Source organism: Hyla sarda, chromosome 13, assembly GCF_029499605.1.
Source record: "Hyla sarda isolate aHylSar1 chromosome 13, aHylSar1.hap1, whole genome shotgun sequence".
NCBI classification, from domain to species: domain Eukaryota; kingdom Metazoa; phylum Chordata; class Amphibia; order Anura; family Hylidae; genus Hyla; species Hyla sarda.
This window is the reverse complement of record NC_079201.1, coordinates 32,622,123-32,645,595: the sequence shown is the minus strand read 5'-3', so window position 1 is coordinate 32,645,595 and position 23,473 is coordinate 32,622,123. Positions and strand designations below refer to the sequence as shown.

The 23,473-nt window shown below is 45.5% G+C and overlaps 1 long non-coding RNA gene across 2 annotated transcripts; it reads right to left on the bottom strand.

The window, feature by feature from the left end:
- Positions 1-21,957: 21,957 nt before the first annotated feature.
- On the bottom strand, positions 21,958-23,229 carry LOC130297716 (uncharacterized). 2 transcript variants are annotated; one of them, XR_008849646.1, is made up of 3 exons: positions 23,068-23,229; positions 22,308-22,428; positions 21,958-22,030 (listed from the first exon to the last, which is right to left on the bottom strand). It is a non-coding gene; the product is annotated as an uncharacterized LOC130297716 (long non-coding RNA). The 2 variants fall into 2 exon arrangements; XR_008849647.1 differs by having other exon boundaries at positions 22,017-22,052.
- Positions 23,230-23,473: the final 244 nt, after the last annotated feature.

Below are 23,473 nucleotides of genomic sequence, written 5' to 3'. Positions count from 1 at the left end.
TATAAGTCAGCAGTAGGAGACATAAAAGTTGCACTCACCCGATGTATAGAAATATAAATAGAAATTGAAGAAACACAGGTGCAGCATACAAGGAATCACAGGCTCCACTTTTGAAGAGCGAGAGAAGCTGCCCACATTATGTAAAAGAAGATGTGTTTTATCAGAGAAGCCAACTTTTTCCATTCCTCCTAGGTCTAATTCCGATGATTCTGCTTATTGCTTAGCGGTGAACAACGATCAGTATGGACAATCTGGCCATATAGTTATAAAGTGACATACATTGGCCATGGACTCCCATTGGATGTTCACCATGTTGTATACATTTTTCTTACATAGGAATGTGTTGTAGACTACTCTTTTTTAATACAATGAAGAAATTGTTATGCAGACTAGTAACCAGCCCAGAATATACCAGATTTAGATGCTTTTGGCATACTGTGGGTGCACAAGGGGGTATTTTACGTGTACATCGGCAGTTCAGGATGGATGATGGCAGCTAACGTTTTCCACTATAGACACTTATGACAACAGGCTCTATTACTAGAATAAGTGGGAACTTCTACTTGTCAGACTTCTATAGCCATCCTGCTGTATGTGTCCAAAATGGGAAAACCGCATCAAGAGTAAAACATTGTCTCCTTTTTGTTAGTATTATATCTCCTTTATATTACGGAATTGAACAGGTTAAAGTTCAGGTGACAAGACTTCCCGCAGCTGCCCCACACCTATCTACAAGCTCATGCTGACCACAGTATTTGTCATGGACTACAGCCAAGGGATAGGTGTGGGCGTAACCACGCGTGTATGCATATTTGGTCTGCCCAGTCCCACTGCCCAGACATGTCTGCCCATCACTCACACTGTATAGAAGGAATTACATAGTAAATGTTGATATTCCGTGCACCTTATCACTGTCCAGTAAATTGGGCACATGTTGTTATTCTGTCAGGCATTATCAGGAAGTATACCGATAAAAATATTGAAGGCTCTGGTTAAGTAAGACCTGCATGTACTGGGGAATAATTTGGAGCGGAACAGCATTTCCTACGGCCAACTCAATATAGTCCTCATTTATACATAGTACCAATATGATCATGAACTGAAATAGCATTGAGTTATCTATTTCGTTTTACAAGTAGCCAGGTGCAAGGTCTATCCATATTCTAATGTAACATGAAAATACTATAAATAACTATACCTACAGGAAACCTATCATATTGAAAATGTAGTTCAACCTGAAAACATGTTATATTATAGAAAGAACTGGGCAGCCTGATATATAGTTTGGGGGGGGGGGGGGGGGGGGGAACTACCAGGTTAACTAGTAATTCATTCTTGTAAATCTCTGCTCATTCAGAGCATTGGTCATGTAGGCAGTCATCATGGTATTGACAGCTATTTGTATATACATTTGCATATAGAGAGAGCTGTCAATCACGGTGGAGGACCACCCACTTGACTACATAGCCCACAATGATATTCACTTGAATAGGCTGTTTGACATTTATCAAGAAGCCTGCGACATTTGATTCATTCCAGCTAATGTTTATCGAGGTAATGTGGTGCCCATTTGTAAGTAAGTCTGGCACCTGGTCCAGATTGGAGTTGATTTTACAGAAAAACCGTGCAAATTTTGCCAAAGTCGTATATCATAAATCGGCGCCTAAATTGTGTGCCTTGCAAACATCATAGCCCAGCCCCCTCACGGCCGTCCCGCTCCCTCCCATAGACTTGCATTGAGGGGGCGGGGGTGACATCATGAGGGGCGGGGCTATAACATCACAAGCTCCCGAAGCCGGCTCCAGCATTCAGAACAGTTTGTTCCAAACGCTGAGCAGTGGAGTACCCCTTTAAAGTTATAAGTCACAGTAGCAGACATAAAAGTTGCACTTACCCGATGTATAGTGGATCCAAATAGAAAGTCTTTATTGAAGAAAGACAGGTGCAGCATACAAGGAATCATGGAGCGAGAGCAGCAGCTCTCAGGGCGCAGGGGCACACTGCTGAATGGCTACTAGTTTTGCATCATCACAGGATGCTTCTTCCGCTACATTGGCCAGAAGAAGCTTCCTGTGATGGCGCAAAACTAGTAGCCATTCAGCGGTTTGCCCCGCATCCTGGAAGCGGCTGCTCTCACTCCCCGCAAGTGGGACCTGTGATTCCTTGTAGGCTGCACCTGTCTTTTTTCATTAAAGACTTTCTATTTGGATCCACTATACATTGGGTGAGTGCAACTTTTATGTCTCCTACTGCCGTCTTATGGATTAATATCTACCTACTATTAGAAGTTAGCACCTTCGACAGGATCCTCAGCATTTATCCTGACTCGCAGGGAAGTTCAGTTGTCGTATGTTACTCAAAGCACAGCAGTGCCTGGTCTGCCGCTTCGTATCTGACTTCATACATTCTATTAAAGTTATCAGTATATTTTTGAGAATGTTTGAAAGGGGACTAAGTGTCTGTGAATCCATCCACAGTCATTTCGAGGAACATATCAGCATTTCTCAATAAAAATCATTTGAAAAAAAAAAAAAATAGGGAGCATTTCATAGTTTGAGAAGTGCTGATCTCTTACAGCTTAGAAAAGGATACAATTTAAAGGAGTATTCTGGCCTTAGACATCTTATTCCCTATCCAAAGAATAGGGGATAAGATGTCTGATTGAAGGGTCCCGCTGCTGGGACCCCCACGATCTCTGTACAGCCCCCGGCACTCTGTGCCGGCACTGCTTCCGAGACCTAGATGTGACATCACAGCCACACCCCCTTGTGAGGGCACACCACGCCCCCTTCCATAGATCCCTAAGATTAGACACCTTTTCCCCTATCCTTTGGATAGGGGATATGATGTCTAAGGCCGGAATACCCCTTTAAATAAGTACTTGAGTAACTTTTCAATACATTGCATTACATTTATTGCGCTTGGTTATAAAACATGGGAAATACAGAAACTAGTTCTGGAAAGATTTAGCTTGCTAGAGACTTTTGGGAAGTCCTATTTTCAGGCATGGATTTTTATGCAATGAAAGGCCGGATTGGCAATGGGGCCTTTCATTTAGCTTCCTAAACAGTAGCCTAGATCACCACTGGATTGCTGAGATAGCTAGTCAATGAGGGGGGAGATTTATCAAAACATGTCCAGAGGAAAAGTTGCCTAGTTGCCCATAGCAACCAATCAGATCGCTTCTTTCATTTTTAAAGGAGTATTCCAGTGCAAAATAATTTAGCCCCTATCCAAAGGATAGGAGATAAGTTATAGATGGCGGGGGGGTTCGAGCACTGGGGCCCCTGGGATCTCCTGGACGGGGCGGCGGCAGTCTGCAGGAAGTGAAGTTTTGTCCCCAGCAGAAAGCCGTGGCAGACATGCCCCCTTCATGTATCTCTATGGGGTACATGGAGGGGGCGTGTCGGCCGCCGCGCCATGTGGGGACTGTACGCCCCCTTTCCAGCACACTGCTGCAGGCCCCGTTCCAGGAGATCCCGGGGGCCCCAGCGCTCGGACCCCTGTGATCTATAACTTATCCCCTATCCTTTGGATAGGGGATAAGTTATATTGCACTACAGATCTCCTTTAACAAAGCCTCTGCAAAATGAAAGAAGCAATTGGATTGGTTGCTGTGGGCAACTTTTCGTCTGGACAGGTTTTGATAAATCTCCCTCTGAGTGTTAAAACGATCTGGAAGTGAGGCTAAGAGGAATCGGACCCTCAGATGGAAGATGAACTGAACGGAAGGCTGCAGCCTCAAAAATGAACTTTGTAACAATTCCCAGTTGTAGCTTTTTACTGGCCACCCAACAAAACAAACATTAAATGTGTTGCACATTGAAAGTTTGTTTTGTTGAGTGGCCGCTGGCAAGCGACTTGTATGGTGGGGGCTAGTTTAAAGTGTTTAGTTAGTGCAGGGCAAGACAGTTGTGTTTTGTTTTATACCAATGTGAATATGACTGCATTTTGTTTTGGAATATAAACTGCAGGAAAAGCCCTGCATTTGAACTGTGTCACTGTCTCAGACTGCTGTTTACTGCCGTTTGCCCATCTCTACCGAGCTAAACTCCCACAGTAGGCACTAGCTGACTGTGTTTAGTTCCATGAAGTCAATGGGACCAATGTCTGTCTAGGCACATATACATAGGTATTCCATTTTGACAGGTTGCCAACATATTTGTGCCACGGAGGGCACGATGGTAATGTGAACACGCCCTAACTCTTTGGAACACAATAAATACAAAACAAGTTACCAGCCCCTGGCTCAAATACGATTTGTTTTTATGGTTGTCTAAACCCATTTTACATGTCCTAAGATAAATATGGTATAAGCAAAGTGTCAGTGAAAGTTTGCTCATTGCACAATTGTAGTTTCCATTTGCTTGCGCACAATGTCACGGTGCATGTCACTTGTCTGTACTCTTTAGTGACGCAGGAGTTGTCCCCCTCTCTCCCTCCCTTTCTGTCCCATTACATTAGCCTCTTGCCAGTCTGCATTCCTGAAAGGCCAAGGAGCCTCCTCCCCAGGCCAGCGTCCAGCCCCCCTCACGCACACTTTGAACGGGCAGGTCTGGGCCTGCCATCCCTATTGTGTCCTTTTCAGGTCAGACACAGCTGAGGGAGCAAGATATGCCAGCAAATAACAGTGCCCTGTAATACTACGAAGGTTGTTTATACCTGTTTATGTCCCTCGTCTCCCAGCAAGAGTATAATTGATAGGTTGGATTGTCATCTTACGTCGGATGCAGCTCACAGTGCACCTTTAAAGTTGAGCTGAGATTGTATCTGGCATCTTAAAACCTTATCACTCTTATTGGAGTGTGATATTCTGGCACGAGCTTGTAAAGAACAAGTCTATTGAGTTCCTCCTGCTAATTGCATAGTGTCAGATTTGAGAGCAGGTTATCGGGGCTGGTACTCTCTAAGCCGCATTCCTTGTATAAAGTCCAATTGTAAGGTTTTATGCACATACTCATTTGTAGATTATTAGAGCCAAAAATAATGGTTCATTACAGAGAGTAATTCGTAAAATACATGTATAGCTGTATACAGTGCTTTATTAGCCAGTTCTGATCCTGTACCTACAGTTGAGTAAGTGAGTGCTCTGTAAAGGTTCCTGCAGTTTCTGTACAGTATTTACAGTATTTTTTTTTTATATCTGTGAGTAAATTGAACCTAATCCTTTGAGCATATTGAAGAATTATCAGCATTTTCCTAAACCCTAGCTTGTTAAGGTCTACTAATCTCTAAAGTGTAACTTGTAAAGCTGACATTAAAAAGTGAGGGTTTTAGTAAAGATCGACCTCCCCTAAATAAAGCTTGGTTCTTCCACTCAAGGCACCAGGGCATAGGGATTGTTTTCTCCTCTATGCCCTTTTTATGGTTCTTGGGCCAATACCATGCCACACAATGCAGAGGGAAGTCCTAATCAACCCACTGTAGCAATGGGTATGGGACCAACTAGAGATGGTTCCCTGCTCTCTAAAGGTGGCCTTACACATTAAGGAGCCCCTATACCTTAAAATAAGGTAGGCTGGACCTGCTGACTCTGGAGACAGATGATGTCAGTGAAGAGAAGAGTCAGGTATGTTGGATTTTTACCACCCCACCTTATTGTTCTGGGAGAGATAAGCCAACCCCAGAGCTGCCTGGCCACAACTTACTCTTTCCCATTGAGAAAACATAAACTTTTGGCTGTGTATGGGGAGGTCAGGACAGAAACAGTTAACGTAAGTGTACAGTCACCTATAGATAGAAGTAGGTTAATGGTTGAACAACTGTTGAGGGAACGTTCATCTGATGACAATCATTTAACAGGTGCAGCCATAGTAATTTTGGTCCATACTGACGGTTACATTTGTTTACATCGACCACACATGACCAATGACTCTGGGCGACCAATGGACAATCTTTCTGTGAATATTCTGAGAATATTCTTTCCCAAAGGATCATTCCTGAATAAAAAAAAACTTTCCTGAACCTAAGATCTTTTGTCTTAATATTGCCTGAAAGTTTCAAACGTGACTGACTTCAGACAATAACAATATGTCATTGGTCGGCTAAAAGGATAGTTCTTTGTAAGTTTTACCCAACAAACCATCACGTTTATTGGTCCCCTTTCATCAGCTTTAATCAAATGTGTATGGGCACCTTAAAAGTCCCTCAGCAACTTCATGGTCTGCCTCTGAGATTTGTACATCACTGACTATTATTTTCAAAGAATGGTTGCACAAGATATATTGAATTGAAGATCATATTGAGATTTTATGTTTTCTAGCTAACTTAGGTACAATTTATAAATCGTACATCAAAGCTGATGCAGTACCAGACATAGCCATGTGAACAAGAGTGGCACTGTCTTAAGAATTATTTTTTTTTTCCCCTAATTTTGTATAGTCACTTTTAACACATTTATGGTGACTGTTAAAAAAAAATGTAAACATATGTCTGTAGGAATACACAAAGCTAAAAAAAAAAAAAAAAAAAAACTGGCTGTGGTTAAATAACTCCTGTAGATTGTAGTAAGCAGTAAAAGATAAGAAATTTATCCTCGTAGGTATTAGAAATGATGGAGATGACAGCACATGCCATCAATGTCTGAAAGATAGGTGGTGGTGGTGAAGATGTCACACACTTCTGGGACCTACATCCTGACTACAGTGCCGCCAAGTCAGGTAGCCTCTGCATTCAGGCATCAAAGAAATGGTAAGGTGGCCATATGTGTGCAGATATACAGTGAACACCCGACCTACGATGGCCCCGACATACGATAATTTCAACATGCAATGGCCTCTCAGATGCCATTGCATGTTGAAGGCAGCATCAACATACGGTGCTTTTGTATGTCGGGGCCATCTCATAAATGGCTATCTGGCAGTGCTGACTGCTTCAGCTGCCGCCGGATAGCCGTTTATGGTGCCGCCCCGTGTGCTCCGGTGATGGTCTCCTACCTGTCCTCGGGGCTCCGGAGCGTCCTCTTCGGGATCCCCTCCATTGCCGGCGCTCTCCATCGTCGTCATCACGTCGCTGCGCATGCCGTCCCGTCATCCAATAGGAGTGGCGTGCGTAGTGACGTGATGACAGCGACGTGAAAGCGACGTACCCGGGCAGCAGAGACGTTCCGGAGCGGCGGGGACACCACGGGGACTCGGCGACAGCGATGGAGGGCGACATCCAGGGCAGCGGTGGGCAGCGGTGACGGGTCCGGAGCGGCGGGGACAGGTGAGTACAACTTCCTATTCTTTACATTGCATGAATCCCTCAACATACGATGGTTTCAACAAACGATGGTTCATGTGGAGCGGATTACCATCATATGTTGAGGGACCACTGTATTCTTTCAAGATTCAAGAAGCTATGGAATCAGCTGTACAACATTGGTGCTATGTATTCACCTCTCCATTTTTTTTCTTCCTGCATGCATCAGTGTACTCGTGTGATTCTCATTTATAGGTGGGGAGCAAATATCTAAGGTAGAAAACCTATAAAAAAAAAAAAAAAAAAAGGTTAAGTATCTAAGGGATTGTAAATCATTCTCTTTTTTACTTTTATGATTGATCAATTGCATTTTCACATCTTTGAATAAAATATACTGTATAAAGAACTCATGGTCAGTATAAAGTCTGAATAAACATTTCACAAACTGGGATCATATTTTACTATTGTCATTCACGCACGCAATTTTATTGGCAGGTCTTGGATATTCAAAAGTACTCCTGCGAGGTTGCATCCCCCTATCTACTGTGCCCCCCCCCCCATATCTAGATTCTTATTGCAATAGATTCAATGAGATATGACACATATTCACATCTTCCTACTCATAGACCCACATCCCAAGTGGCAACTAGGGATGAGCGGATTGATTCTGCCAAATCCGAATTTGTTACGATTTTCAACTAATGCGAATATTGATTGACCCTGAATCACATGCAGTATGCAGCCTATCAGCAGCCAGCCACCCCTGTGATGTCCCAGCCCTATAAAATAGGCAACCATCTTGCGGCCAGTCACATCAGCGTTCTAATACAGAGAGAGAGAGGGATAGACAGCAGTATGTGTGTTACGATTCGGCAGGCTGGATGTGGATCCTCTGTGTCAGCGAGGGATTGGCGTGGACCGTGTCGGTGGACCGGTTCTAGGGTTGCTACTGGTTTTCTCCAGAGCCCGCCGCAAAGCGGGATGGTCTTGCTGCGGCGGTAGCAACCAGGTCGTATCCACCGGCAATGGCTCAACCTCGCTGACTGCTGAGAAGGCGTGGGACAAAAGGACTAGGCAGAGGCAAGGTCAGACGTAGCAGAAGGTCGGGGCAGGCGGCAAGGTTCGTAGTCAATGAGGATAGCAGGAGATCTGGAACACAGGCTTTGGACAACACTAAACGCTTTCACTGGCACAAGGCAACAAGATCCGGCAAGGAAGTGCAGGGGAAGTGAGGTAATATAGACAGGGAGCAGGTGGAAGCTAATTAGGCTGATTGGGCCAGGCACCAATCATTGGTGCACTGGCCCTTTAAATCTTAGAGAGCTGGCGGGGACCGGGACGGGTAAGTGACTTGGGATGCGATTCGCGAGCGGGCGCATCCCGCTATGCGAATCGCATCTCCGCCGGCAATGTCAGTGCAGCGCTCCCGGTCAGCGGGTCTGACCGTGGCGCTGCAGAGAGAGAGACGCCGCGAGCGCTCCGGGGAGGAGCAGGGACCCGGAGCACTCGGCGTAACAGTGTGTTGCACAGAAAAGCATTTTTACAGCAGCCATTCACCTCCCAGTCACATCAGTGTTCTATTGCAGAGAGAGGGACAGACAGCAGTGTGTGTTGCACAAAAAAGCATTTTTACAGCAGCCATTCACCTCCCAGTCACATCAGTGTTCTATTGCAGAGAGAGGGACAGACAGTAGTGTGTGTTGCACAGAAAAGCATTTTTACAGCAGCGATTCACCTCCCAGTCACATCAGCATTCTATTGCAGAGAGAGGGACAGAGAGCAGTGTGTTGCACAGAAAAGCTTTTTTTTTACAGCAGCGATTCACCTCAAGCCCAAATCCAGCCTAGAAGCACTGATAAGGAAGGGAGTGAGATTGAGAGAGAAAATGCAATTTTAGGTGTAGTGCACAGTGACTGTGTGTTGCAGCACTGGTGTGTACAACTGAAAAGCTAATAGTAGCCAGCCAGATAGGTTGAGCAGAGCACTAAAAGCGCATTGTCCGCTATTAAGTTTAACCTGTGGGTAAATTTTCCTCCTGTTAAAGTCTTTAGGGCCTAGATACTGTGAAAGGCCAGGCAAAAGTACACACCTGCTGGTATTGTAGACGAATACTGTTTTTAAGCGTACTGGAGCGCATTGTCCTCCCCTCATAAATGCATACCACATATTTACATCTAAGTGGTGTACTATTTTGTTCCTATTAAAGTCTTAAGGGCCTAGATACTGTGAAAGGCCAGCCATAAGTACACACCGGCTGGTGTTGTAGGCAAATACTGTTTTTAAGCGTACTGGAGCGCGTTGTCCTCCCCTCATAAGTGCATTTCCCATTCGTACATCTAAGTGGTGTACCATTTTGTTCCTGTTAAAGAAGGGCCTAGGTACTGTGAAAGGCCAGGCAAAAGTTGTAAACAAATACTGTTTTAAGCGTAGTGGAGCGTATTGTACTCCCCTCATATACACAATCAGTTTGTCAGGCAGAGAAGTGCCTGGACGTGCACAGAGGAGTGGTAGAGGCCTAAATTAATCAGGCAGAGGTCACCGCAGACTAGGGGCGAGTGGCAACAGGGGTCGCAACGAGAGGCCTGAGCTCCCGGAATCCACTTCATCACAAGCGACATCTGACACCCCCAGTCAACAGTCGGTGGGTTCCTCAGACACAACCCTCAGTTGGCATGGCCCGGGAGCAGTCCCGTTCCTCCCATTGCCCCTGTCCTAAGCTGGTTTCTCCCCCACAGAAGTATCTTATGCTGTGGGTTCAGCTCCACTATTTAGTGAGGACGATATACTAGAGGACTGTCAGCAGCTACTGCCCAACCAAAAAGTGGAGGAGACATCCGCCACTTCCTCCGCTAGGCGGGCAAGTAGTGATGAGGAGAGTGGCGTGGGAGTTGGTGTTGCGAGCGTTTAGGCTCCTGAAGCAGACCCTGTTGAGAAACCAGAGGAGGACATCAGTGACGTGCAGACACAACTCGATGATGATGAAGCCGATCGCACTTGGGAGCCGGGTGCAGAAGGGGCTTCATCATCATCAGTAGAAGAGGATTGCAGGTTGCCCGTGAGGCAGCAGCTGAGCCAGCAAGGTGGTAGCATGGTTGTCAGTCAGCATGGTGGCAGAAGTGGAAAGTCTGGAGCCAAAGAGACAACAGTATGCGCCCACTCATCCAACGGCGCAGAAGCTGAATGTGCTCCTGTCCAAGTTGCTGATGCTGCAGTCCCTCCCTTTTCAAGTGGTGGACTCTGCACCTTTCAGAGAACTGATGGCTTGTGCCTAGCTGAGGTGGAGAGTCCCAAGCCGTCATTTCTTTGCGAAGAAGGCAGTACCAGCCCTGCACAATTTTGTGGAAGAGAAGGTGGGCCAGTCCTTGAGCCTGTCGCTGTGTACCAAAGTGCACGGCAGCGCCAATGTGTGGAGCTGTAACTACGGTCAGGGACAATACATGTCCTTTACAGCCCACTGGGTGAATGTGGTTCCTGCACAGCCACAACAGCAACTTGGACAGGTCACGCCGCTTCCACCTCCATGCTCTCAAGCCGTTGGTCCTGTGACAGTGTGCGACTCCGCTTCCTCATACTTCATGGTGTCCTCAGCCTCCACTGCACGGACAAGTCTCAGTGCCCCTCCAGCATACCATGTGTGCAGGGAACAGTGGTGTCATGCTGTTCTTCACATGGTTTACCTTGGCGAACAGAGTTACACAGGGGAGGAACTGCTAAAAGTCATTCATCAAGAAATCGAATCATGGCTTACTCCACGAAAATTGGCAATGGGAACCATGGTGGCAGACAACAGGAAGAACATCTTGTCTGCGCTGCGACAAGGAAGCCTGAGGCATGCGCCCTGCATGGCAAATGTGTTCAATCTGGTTATCAAGCGGTTCCTGAAGTGTTCCCCCTATCTGGACGACATCCTAACAATGGGAAGGAAACTTTGCATGCTCTTCAGCCACTTGTACACAGCAAAGCACACACTTACACTCCTTGAGCTGCAGCATCCGAATGGTATCTCCCAACATAGTCTGATTTTCCACACGTTGGAATTCCACCCTCCATATATTGGACCGACTATACGAACAGAGTAAAGCCATCACCGATTTCTTGATGATCCAAGCGGATAGGAGGACTCCTCTGTGTAACTTCAATGTCAACGAGTAACAGCTCATATGTGACACCTGCCATTTGCTCAGGCCCTTTGAGGTAGCCACCTTATTAGTCAGTCGACCAGGATTACGGGATGAACAACATCATTCCACTGCTTCATTTACTACAACACGTGTTGGAAACAATGGCTGGTCAGGGAACTGGGGAAGTGGTGCCTACATCTTACAGCCACATGAGCCCTGTGGAGGCTGAACTGGAGGAGGTGGAGGAGGGGGAGGGACACAGTGGTGCACAGTTTAGGTTTTGTGAGATGTGCGGTTTTTCTAGTCATTTGACATGAAAGGAGGAGCAGCTATAGACGGTTGTGAGGAAGGCGAGACAGAGGACCCAAACACACAGTGGCAGTATGCATTGGAAATGGAGGGAGGGAGTCCCTCCGAGTCACTTGCACAAATGGCACGATGCATGCTCACTTGCTTGCGTAGTAACTGCCAAATTGTCACCATTCGGCAGCGGGATGACTTCTGGCTCTCCACCTTATTGGACCCTTGCTACCGGCACAAAATGGGGGCCATTTTTCCACCCACTGAGAGGAAGGACAAACTGACTGTAGTCAGTGTGCCGATGCCTATCTGCGCCATCGTCCATCCTCTCGCAGGTCTGACTCGGGGGGCCCTCTGCGCTCACCTTCCACTGCCATGGCTGCTGGGGAGAGGTGGGGTGGCAAGAGCAATACCAGCTTCATCAGCAGCAGCCTGCGTCTACAGTTGCTGATGAGTAGCTTTCTTCACCGCATAGTGAAGCAACTCATCAGCAGCAGGTAGACCTGGTGCAGGACCTGAACCAGCAGGTGGTGGCATACCTTGACATGACCATGCCAACACGCCTTAAAGATCAGCTGGACTTCTGGGCAGCCAAACTTGATTTGTGGCTGCAACTAGCAGAGTTTGCCCTGGAAAAGCTGTTCTGCCTGGCCAGTAGTGTGCCATCAGAGCGGATGATTAGTGCGGCGGGGCCATAATAACCCCAAGGAGAACTTATCTGTCCACGAAAAATGTGGAGAGACTGACCTTAGTGAAGATGAATCAGGCATGGATCAGCCAGGATTTCCAACCACCAATGCCTGATGCATGAGAGTAGATTGACCATGGTGCCACACCAACACTTCACAAATATGGATAGTAAAAAGAAAAATAGCCAGCACAACAACCTAATACACGGGTGCACACTGCTATGACAGATACAGAGTATACAAAAAAGAGCATTGCAGCAGCACACATTGGTCAAAAAATCTAATGCCAAGTTCTCCTTTTTTCACCCACCTTCGTATTGCCAAACACCACACCACTATGTCCTTTTCAGAACTCCTGATGATGCTGATGCCACCTCCAGGCTGTCTCATTCTGCCACCATATGTTCTCCTCATGCTGATGCCACCTCCAGGCTGCCTCATTCTGCAACTATATGGTCTCCTCATGCTTACGCCACCTCCAGGCTGTGTCATTCAGCCACCATATGGTCTCCTCATGCTGCTGCCAACTACACGCTGTGTCATTCAGCCACTATATGGTCTCCTCATGCTGCTGCCAACTACACGCTTTGTCATTCAGCCACTATATGGTCTCCTCATGCTGCCGCCACTTCCACGCTGTCACATTCAGCCACTATATGGTCTCCTCATGCTGCCGCCACCTCCACGCTGTGTAACTCAGCCACTATATGATGTCCTTATGCTGCCGCCAACTCCAGGCTGCGTCATTCAGCCACTATATGGTCTCCTCTTGCTGTCGCCAACTCCAGGCTGTGTCATTTAGCCACTATATGGTCTCCTCTTGCTGCCGCCCACTCCAAGCTGTGTCATTCAACCACTATATGTCTCTTCATGCTGCCGTCAACTCCAGGCTGTCATTCAGCCACTATATGGTCTCCTCATGCTGCTGCCACCTCCACACTGTGTCATTCAGCCACTATATGCTCTCCTCATACTGATGCCACCTCCAGGCTCTGTCATTGTGCAGCTCTGCGACAGTGATTCTAATAGTGACGCCTCTAATCTGCATGTCATACTGAATAACAATATTATTTCACTAACCCAGCACAAATCCTATATGTGTTACAGCCAGGCAAAGTGTTCTACACCCCTATTGAGGCTCTCTGTGGGCCAGAAATAGTCATTTTTAAAACAGGTCCGTCGCAAATAAATTCAAGCCAAACTGAATTTTTCGGAAAATTCGGCAAGTCGCCGAATCAAATTTTTCAACAATTCGCTCATTTCTACCCACATCTTAAAAATTAGACCTCCTGTGTAAACCTTAACACACATGATCTTAAAGCTTTCTCCACACTTTTTTTTTTTTTTTAAATCAACTGGTGCCAGAAAGTTAAACAGATTTGTAAATTACTTCTATTAAAAAAGCTTAATCCTTCCAGTACTTATTAGCTGCTGAATACTACATAGATAATTATTTTCTTTTTGGAACACAGTGCTCTCTGCTGACATCATGACCACAGTGCTCTCTGCTGACATCTCTGTCCATTTTAGAAACTGTCCAGAGCAGCATATGTTAGCTATGGGGATTTTCTCCTACTCTCGACAGTTCTTAAAATGGACATAGATGTCAGCAGAGAGTACTGTGGTAGTGATGTCAGCAGAGAGCACTGTGTTCCAAAAAGAAAATAATTTCATCTGTAGTATTCAGCAGCTAATAAGTACTGGAAGGATTAAGATTTTTTAATAGAAGTCATTTACAAATCTGTTTAACTTTCTGGCACCAGTTGATTTAAAAAAAAAAGTTTTCCACCAGAGTACCCCTTTAATTTGTAAAGAAGATAGATAACTACTTTGTACCCCTTTAATCTTAGCCAACCCTACAAGTTTACAATCTTAACCAATCCTACAACACCCACTACTGGTTAGGCTGGTGGCTAAGCATGCAATGGCCAATGCATGGACATCATAGGTTTCCATTCTCTGTACCTACCCAGGTCAAGTTACATTTTTTTTCCTGTTTTGCTGTTTTTAACAATGATTGGCAATACTTTAGTCAACAAACCCAGATAGTAAAAAATAATGTGCCAGATATGTCCGAGACAAAAATCTGAATATTTTCCGCCAATATATGATTACTAAGGCAGTCCACCCATGTGATTTCTCAATCCAGATGAACTTCATCATGGGGATTCTGTACGTGTTCAGTGGGCAGTCAGGTTCTTGCTGATGTAGGTAAAAAAAATACTTACTGCTGGAATACTTCTTCAAAGTCTTTCATTTGATCTTTTAGGAAATGTGTATTTTTTTTATTTGCCCCCTTCCTTCTAAAATCTCAACTAGTTAAATTCCCCATCGCTGAGAAAAATGAGAGAGTTACCCCTTGCCAATATCGTCTTAACTAAATTTCATTGCACTGTCTTGTACAGACTATTCCAACCAGTGAAGTAAGGCCTACAATTGTATTGCTTTGCGGGTGGTGCACATTTTTCACTCTCTTAAATGACCTGCATTGCCGGTACAAAAAAAAATGAAGGTGACCTGTGAGAGGGAAAGAGAGGGCAAGAGAGGGAAAATGGTGTTTTAGAGGGAGACATAGAGGGAGCCTTTTCTGCAGACAGCGGTGGAAGACAAAAGGCTGGATTAGCATTCTCACACAGGGATAGATTAGCCAAACTGTTTATTCTGCGTGTTGATTTTAAATATTTAGTATAATTAGCAAGTGAAAGGCGAGGCATTGTGTGCTGCCAGAGAGGAGCGGAGACGACCATGGGGGCAATCGTATGAAGGAGAGAGAGGAGGACTGTAGAGTACTGCTGTACAGACATGAAAACTCCCATGGCACTACAGCCAGCCTCACTATGTACATCTCAATGTTAATATTTACTCCCCTACATATTTTAGAATTTTACCACTAGTGAGAAAAAAATGTATATGTACAGTACAATATATATAAAATTAAGAATTGATCTAACTTTAATGCAGAACTACTGATGCATACGCTGGTGATTCAGGACCACATACCAGTTTCAATCTGGTGGACCTGAGGAAGGCACAATATTGTGCCGAAATGCGTTGTTCCTTTATTATGTACAAATATCGTCTGTGGTCATTCATGTACTGGTTATGCAGCAGCTCCTCTTAGACCCTCCTTTTGTTTCCTGCCCCATCTATTTGCTATTTTTAATGAGTATTTCATCACGATCAAGCAGTTCATCATGACCATTCACAATCAGCAAATTTACCTTATTTCCTACTAAGTTAGAAAATGTACACAATTTAGGACAAAGTCTAGGACAATGCATTAATGGAGCCATGTTTATTTAGTAGGATTTAAAGGGGTACTCCACTGCTCAGCGTTTTGAACAAACTGTTCCGAATGCTGGACCATTTTAGCCCCACCCCCTCATGACATCACACCCCGCCCCCTCAATGCAAGTCTTTGGGAGGGGGGAGCAGAGTACCCCATTAAAAGCTCAGGAAACTACAGCTTGAATTCTAGATAAATAGCTGACTATGTTTGGACCATTAAACTGAATAGTTCTGCTGCAGTATGCCGTGGTATACATCTGCATCATTTTTTTGATGCCAACATATACATACAATGGACTCAAATTAAAAAGGAACCGGCTACCAGTTTAATGGTGCCTGAACCACAGGCAGCATTAACCACTAACAGATTCACTCAGAAACGCTTCAGTATTTCAGATTACATAGTTGCACAGTTCCCTAGTTTAAAGGGGTACTCCACCCCTGGCATCTTATCCCCTATCCAAAGGATAGGGGATAAGATGTTAGATCGCCGCGGTCCCGCTACTGGGGACCCCGGGGATCGCCACTGTGGCACCCCACCATCATTACTGCACAGAGCGAGTTCGCTCAGTGCGTAATGACGGGCGATACAGGGGCCGGAGCAGCGTGATGTCACGGCCCCGCCCCTCATGACATCACGGCCCATCCCCTTAATGCAAGTCTATGGCAGGGGGCGTGGCGACCGCCACGCCCCCTCCCATAGACTTGTATTGACGGGGGCGGGCCGTGATGTCACGAGGGGCGTAGCCATGACGTAACTATGCTCCGGCCCCTGTATTGCCCGTCATTACGTGCAGAGCGATCTCGCTCTGCGCAGTAATGATAGCGGGGTGCTGCAGCAGCGATCCCCGGGGTCCCCAGCAGCGGGACCCCGGCAATCTGACATCTTATCCCCTATCCTTTGGATAGGGGATAAGATGTCTAGGGGCGGAGTACCCCTTTAAGGTTGAAAAAAGATGAGTCCAAGTTCAACCTAAAGCCCTACTGTGTTGATCCAGAGGATCCCCCCCCCAATTTCCTTCCTGACTCCAAAATGGCATCAGAATAAATCCCTGGATCAATGTTCTATTCCATAAATCTAGTATCTATAACCTCCAATAGTATAGTTTTTTAGAAAAACATCTATCTCATATGGAACATCAGCTGTAAATGGGGTTCTGAGTCATCTCCCCAAGTAAAGAAGCTTTTAACCTCTCAAATTGAAAGTAAATAAAAATCTCTGCTCAAAAACACCAAAAACGGTATGAAAAATTAATAAACGACACGGATTGTGGAAAAAATTGGATACCACAACCAAAATTTTGGAAAATAAGAAGAAAATGCCTGATCGACGGAATATGGCTAACCTTTCCTAAAAATAATAGCACATGACCCTGATAGAGTGTTTAACATACAGCTATCTTCCACACACTCCCCATAAACATGCCTGCTCAGTCTGGCAGAGTGTGCATGTTCATTCAATTGGAGAGAGGTAGACAAGCTGCTCACAAAGGCGTATCCCAGGCAGAATAAAGGATAGGACATGCTGAAATCTGAAATGCCAGGTTCTCATTTCCCCATTGTAGGCCATATGGAAATAGCTGGACATCTTCACAACATTAATCTCATGATGACAATTGGATCAATCTGCATAAAATGGTAATAGAAATAAGAAATAAAGACATATTTTGTTTATAAATAGTCACATGAACTTTACCATGATTTAGTGTTCCATGATATATATTATGTATTATGTACAGTGGTCCCTCAAGTTACAGTATTAATTGGTTCCAGGACGACCATTGTATGTTGAAACCATTGTATGTTGAGACCAGAACTCTATGGAAACTTGGTAATTGGTTCTGAAGCACCAAAATGTCATCCGAAAAAAGAAAAAGTGAGGATTAAAGAAAAATAAGTAGATACCTAATAGAGATAAAGCAAATCCTTACATATAAAAGTAAGAAAAGTCTGCTGGGAGCTGTAAATCACTGTCTATGTCAGTGTTTCCCAACCAGGGTGCCTCCAGCTATTGCAAAACTACGACTCCCAGCATGCCCGGACAGCCGTTGGCTGTCCGGGCATGCTGGAAGTTGTAGTTTTGCAACAGCTGGAGACACCCTGGTTGGGAAACAATGGTTTATGTAGAGATCAGTGTCCCAAATGGAGCCGCCCTTACTTGGTGTCCAAAGGAGCAGCTAACCCTGGCACAGGTAAAGAGTAGAGATGAGCGAACCTACAGTAAATTCGATTCGTCACGAACTTCTCGGCTCGGCAGTTGATGACTTTTCCTGCATAAATTAGTCCAGCTTTCAGGTGCTCCGGTGGACTGGAAAAGGTGGATACAGTCCTAGGAGGCTGAACTAATTTATGCAGGATAAGTCATCAACTGCCGAGCCGAGAAGTTCGTGACAAATCGAATTTACTGTAAGTTCGCTCATCTCTAGTAAAGAGTAGTACGGAACTTGTAGTTCCACCCTGTACTGTAGGGGGCGCTACCAGACAGCCAGTCAGTGCATACACTTCAGTAATAGAGGTGATTTACCAGTCAAATGTCCATTCTGATTGGTAAGTTCTTCCAGTTGTGACACGTTTCACAGATCTGGACTGTCCGTACATTGTATGTTGAGTCTGGTTTCAAGTTACAATGGTCCAGAAAATATCACTGTATGCTGAAAATATTGTATGTTGAGGCCATTGTAAGTTGAGGGATCACTGTAATATATCAGCAAGTCTCTGCCTCTATAATAGTATTGGCACCTGTTGCATTAACAGTTTAGGCATAAGGGCTCTCGGGAGGTGACTTATTGACATAGGATATTGCTGCAGAAATAATGGGCTTTGTTACTCCAATAAAGGTTCCAGGAACACTTAGTAGTCAGGTTAGTCCAATAGACAGTAAAAACAGTTAAACGACTAGTTTCACCAATAAAATTTACAGGGGCAATAAGGCGTGTGATTATACAACAGGGGGAAGCACTAAACCTTAATATGGAAATATACCAATAGCTCCTACCCTGCTATACCTAAGCACTCTAAATGTCACCAAAAATATGGGATCAACATTTTGTCATCTTTCCATGTTTTCAGTACCATCATAGAAAACAAAGTAAATATGCTATGGGGTCAAGACAACAAACGTTTCACAGTCTATGACAGTCTATGACAGTCAACTACACTGGCTGGAGAGGTATGTAACCGCTATGAGGTCCTATATGTAAGTAACTACCCCCCCCCCCCCCCCGCCCATACTTCAACTCCCCGACACCAATGTTCAATTTAGTGTACCAGAAATGATTGAATCCATGCTCAGCTTTGGTACTGATACTGTCAACCATGGGTCTCCAATAGGAAGCTTTGGTTTAGAAAACCCAATTTCATCTACCCTGATAGGGAATTCTATGTTAATGGGCGAATCCTGTTTACGTATATTTATCTCTTGGTCAGAATAAGGAATGAATAAATAGAGTGTGTCTCTCTCTGGAGGACCTGTCCTGTCTAACATTAAACACACATCCCATTGAATAGAATAGGCACTGAGCAGTACTAAATTTCCCCTGTGGTGACGCCGCATAGATACTGAACACTCTCTACCAGGTGTCTCCGGACAGATTGCAGCTGATTGTTGGGGGTCCAAGCAGGGAACATTTTGGGATGAGCTTATTATCAAGGGCCGTCACGCCCCTTCCCATAGACTTGCATTGAGGGGGCATGGCCGTAACGTCACAAGCCTCCACCCCGAATTGCCAGTCATCCGGCACAGAGCGAAGTTCTCTGTGTGCATCGGATGTCTGGGGTGCTGCAGGGAAGATCGCGGGGTCCCCAGTAGTGGCCGCCACCGCCGAAGGCACTTATTTTAGTTGCTTAATGTATGTTGATCTAAGAAGAAAGTAGAATTAATCCAGCAGATGTACCCTAGTTATTGCTGCTGTGCCCTTCTAAAAGAACAGCCGTGGGGGGGGATGTAGACTTTTTTTTTTATTAAAGGCAATTCAAGTTGAGCTTGTTTTTTTACGGGTGTAGTTTCTCTTCTCTTTTATTTTGGGCATCTGCAGCAGAACAATAGCTTGCGGTCCAGCGCTGGAGAATCCACAATCATTCAAAGAGAACACAGGCAAGTCCAGGCAGGCAGCGCTGGGCCAGCAGTGTGACCAGGGTGCAGCCAAATCCCTGTAACCCTTTCCCTGCCAGTAACCGCTGTCACAATGACTGTTAAGGAATTCACTGCAAATCTGCCTCCCATTACTACCTGCCTGCAGCTCATGTAAAGGGACGGCCATTACTTTTCATTTACTTTTTATTACTAATCTCTTCTAATCTCGCTTGTTATGTTCCTCCCTCAGTATCCTCTGATTTCCTGACTATCCATTCTAACCGCCCCTTTGCACCTCTGTGCGGATGGTCATCCCAGGATATTCAAGGGTGAACAGACATTTCGTTAACTTTTTCTGTTATTTTTTCTTTCTCGTTTCGTTTTCTTCTTTGCTTGCCTTTAACCCCCCTCCATCCCACCACCACCACCACCTCTAGCCTCCGACCTGTCCCTCCCCATCTTCTCTCAGTACACAGAGTTCTCTCTCAATAGCTTCTCATTCCTTGTAGACTGCAGTCTCAGAACACAGTTAACAAGGGCAGGAGAAGCTTTCATTGTCTGGGACTCCCCCCCCTAAATACCTCCTCTGGTTCTGGGAGACTTATGCAATGGAATCCTCTCCCCCCTCCCTTGCAGTCAGGATGCACTCCAATTATACTCTTAAATGTTTTCTGAATATAATCCAACATTGAATAATAATAAAAGGGGTGACACATTAAGCTGTCGCTGTTCCTTCCTGGCAATGCAGAATTCATACTCAAATTTTGTCATACTTGCTCCAAATATCTGGAGGGTCAATAACTGGTTTGGGTCTTTTTTTTTTTCTATGCTGGAAAGTTTTTAATCATTAACGTTCACATTTTTTCAGTCTGGTCCTGTTCACAAAGAAACTTACTGGTGTTGGGAATTTATGTTTCACTTTTAACAGTGAATAAAAAGCAATCAGTTTTAAATAGGGGCTAAAAGTTGTCAGGTCTCCTCCTTTGCAACCAAAGCAGGGGTGTAGCTGAAGAGAGTACAAATGTAGCAGTCACATATGAGCCCTGGGATCTATGGGCCGAATAACAGTCCATCAAGTTCAACCTAAAACCTTACTGTATTGTTTCAGAGGGAAAAAAAAAACTAAAAACATGAGGCTGATACTAATTGCCCCATAACAAATTCCTTCCTGACTCCAATATGGAAATTAGCATAAATCTCTGGATCACCGTTCTATCCTCATAAATCTAGTATCCATGACCTGTAATATTATATTCTTCCAGAAAAACATCCAGACCCCCCCTTGAACTTGTTTATTGGGTCAGACATCATTACATTATGTGGCAGAGAGTTCCATAGTCTCACTGCTCTTACAGTAAAGAATCCCTGTCCGTGATGATGGTGAAACCTTCTTGTCCTGGTTACCGGTCTAGGTATAAAAAGATCACTAGAAAGATTTCTGTACTGTCCATTCATATACAGGTTAAACAGCCTAAAAAATCAAGAACAACATATTTCATATGCAATATATTTATTGATTAAAGTACAACACTGTAATCGTGTAGCAACTGGTGTGGGCCAGTATTTTTTAACAAGCACAAAAATTAGATAGTATACTTAGGATCGAGCAAGAGTACGGCGTGACTAGTATGTCCCTATCTATTAGCCCTGCCTGACGATACTGTAAGTCCCCTGTCCTAGTGACCTGGGCCTACACTGGAACCTCCTATTGGCCCTGGGCTATAGAGGGGATGCTGAAACAATACTGTGGTGTCGCCAAGATACAGTAGACCGAGGCTAATAGCCCGACAGATCCAATATACAGTATTTGATCTTAGATATCACGCTTAGGTGTTTAGAGGTGTAACATACATGTGGTAAAAATAATAATACAGCATCAGAACCCGAGGGGGGTAGCCAGGGGTATGTAGTAGTATTCACGTTTAAAACCCACAATTGTGTGTGTTGCATAGGTAGAGATATACCTATGCATTACATAGAGATTGCATTAATCCAACGCGTTTCGCTTATCCGTGTGAGTACAGATAGCTCCTCAGGGATTCTCGTGGAGAATACTTGCAGAAATAAGGTCATGGGAGACCGTACATATAGTAGCAATGCATCATCACATGTAGATTGAAGAAGCGTACATTAGATATACTTGTATGGTGATAAGATGAGAGTGACACACTGATCTGGACAGCTGCGTATGAATAACAGTCTAAAAAAGAAGATAGATTGGTGTTATAATGAACAGATAGGTAATTAGGGTAGGTGAAGGAGGAGGGCTAGCCGGAGGTGAGAAGTACCTTGGGTCCGGGTGCTCGGTGACTCCTCCTATTAGGATGTTGAAAAAGAATCTCCACTCTGATATAGATGAAATCGAGTAGGTGTAGATACTGGAGGGATATATAGAGAGATCTGTTGATTAATTATATAAATCGGGGGTGGAGAAGGGGGGGTGGGGAAGGGGAAAAGGGGGGGGAGGAAAGGGGGAGGAGGAAAGGGGGGAGGAGGGGGGGGAAAGGAGAGGGGGGGAAGGGGGGAAAAAGGGGGGAAAGGGGGAGGAGAAGGAGGGAGGGGAAGGAGAGGGAGGGAGGTGGGGGGTGGTGACAGGGGGGGGAGAGGGGGAGGGGTTTTGGGGTGTTGGTATAGTAGAGGTGACAATGGTCTTACCTAGAGATCCCTAGGGCACATGATAGACTGCGGTAACGGGGTCCCAAGGGGAGAGGTAGGGAGAAGTCCAGAAGGTACGGTTCCGGGGCTGGCGGGGAGGCCCAGGAGAAGTAGGATGGTTCTGGTAGCAAAACAGAGAGTTAGGAAGAAAACAGTTGTGCTGACCGGTAACCAAAAACAGCCTAACGCCAGGAACAACACTGTTGGTGTACTGTGTAGTCCCTGAGTGCGTCACCAAGTGTGTGTGGGGGGGGGGGGGGAGAGGGAACGGGGGGGGGGGGGAGGGGGGGGGTCTAAGGGTGGAAGGTATAAGGTAGTTGTAGGTGGTAGATGCAGACCGGTGTAAATAAATGTACAGGCGAGGGTGGGTTGCTGGCCCATCTATGAGATACAGCTCCATAGTCCCATATGCACACAATATGTTTGTGGCTATGATCAAGTGTGGCTATATTCTGGAGTGCCTACAGGTAACCAAAAACGGCCTAACGCCAGGAACAACACTGTTGGTGTACTGTGTAGTCCCTTAGTGCGTCACCAAATGAGGGGGGGGGGGGTAGGGGGAGGGGGGAAAGGGAACGGGGGGGGGGGGCTAAGGGTTGAGGTATAAGGTAGTTGTAGGTGGTAGAGGCAGACAGGTGTAGATAAATGTACAGGCGAGGGTGGGTTGCTGGCCCATCCATGAGACACCGCTCCATAGTCCCATATACACACAATATGTTTGTGGCTATGATCAAGTGTGGCTATATTCTGGAGTGCCTACCTGGTCCCTCAGCGTCCGGGTAGTGAGGCTGTCCGTGCGTCAGTGCGGCATCTACGGGCAGCGCCCGTTTAAGACGCCGCGGGACCGGAAGTAAGCAAATTCAGCCCCGTCGGAAGTGCAGCGCTCCAGCGTGGAGCGCATAGCACAGCGAGCGCTCCGATCGGGACAGGGGTGACGTCATTATAGTCTGTGCGCCTGCGTACAGTGGCTTAAGTGTGAAAGGAGGCGAGATGGCCGTATGATGCTTGATTGAAATAAACATGTATGAGGATGTGTATCTATGTCTGCCTTGGGGGGTGGGGGGGGGGGGGTTTGTGTATAATTAGACAATGCTAAGATAATGGTCAGTATGGTGGAATAAGAAGCCGGGGGAAATTGTCAGTGGAGTGATATGAATGATTAATCA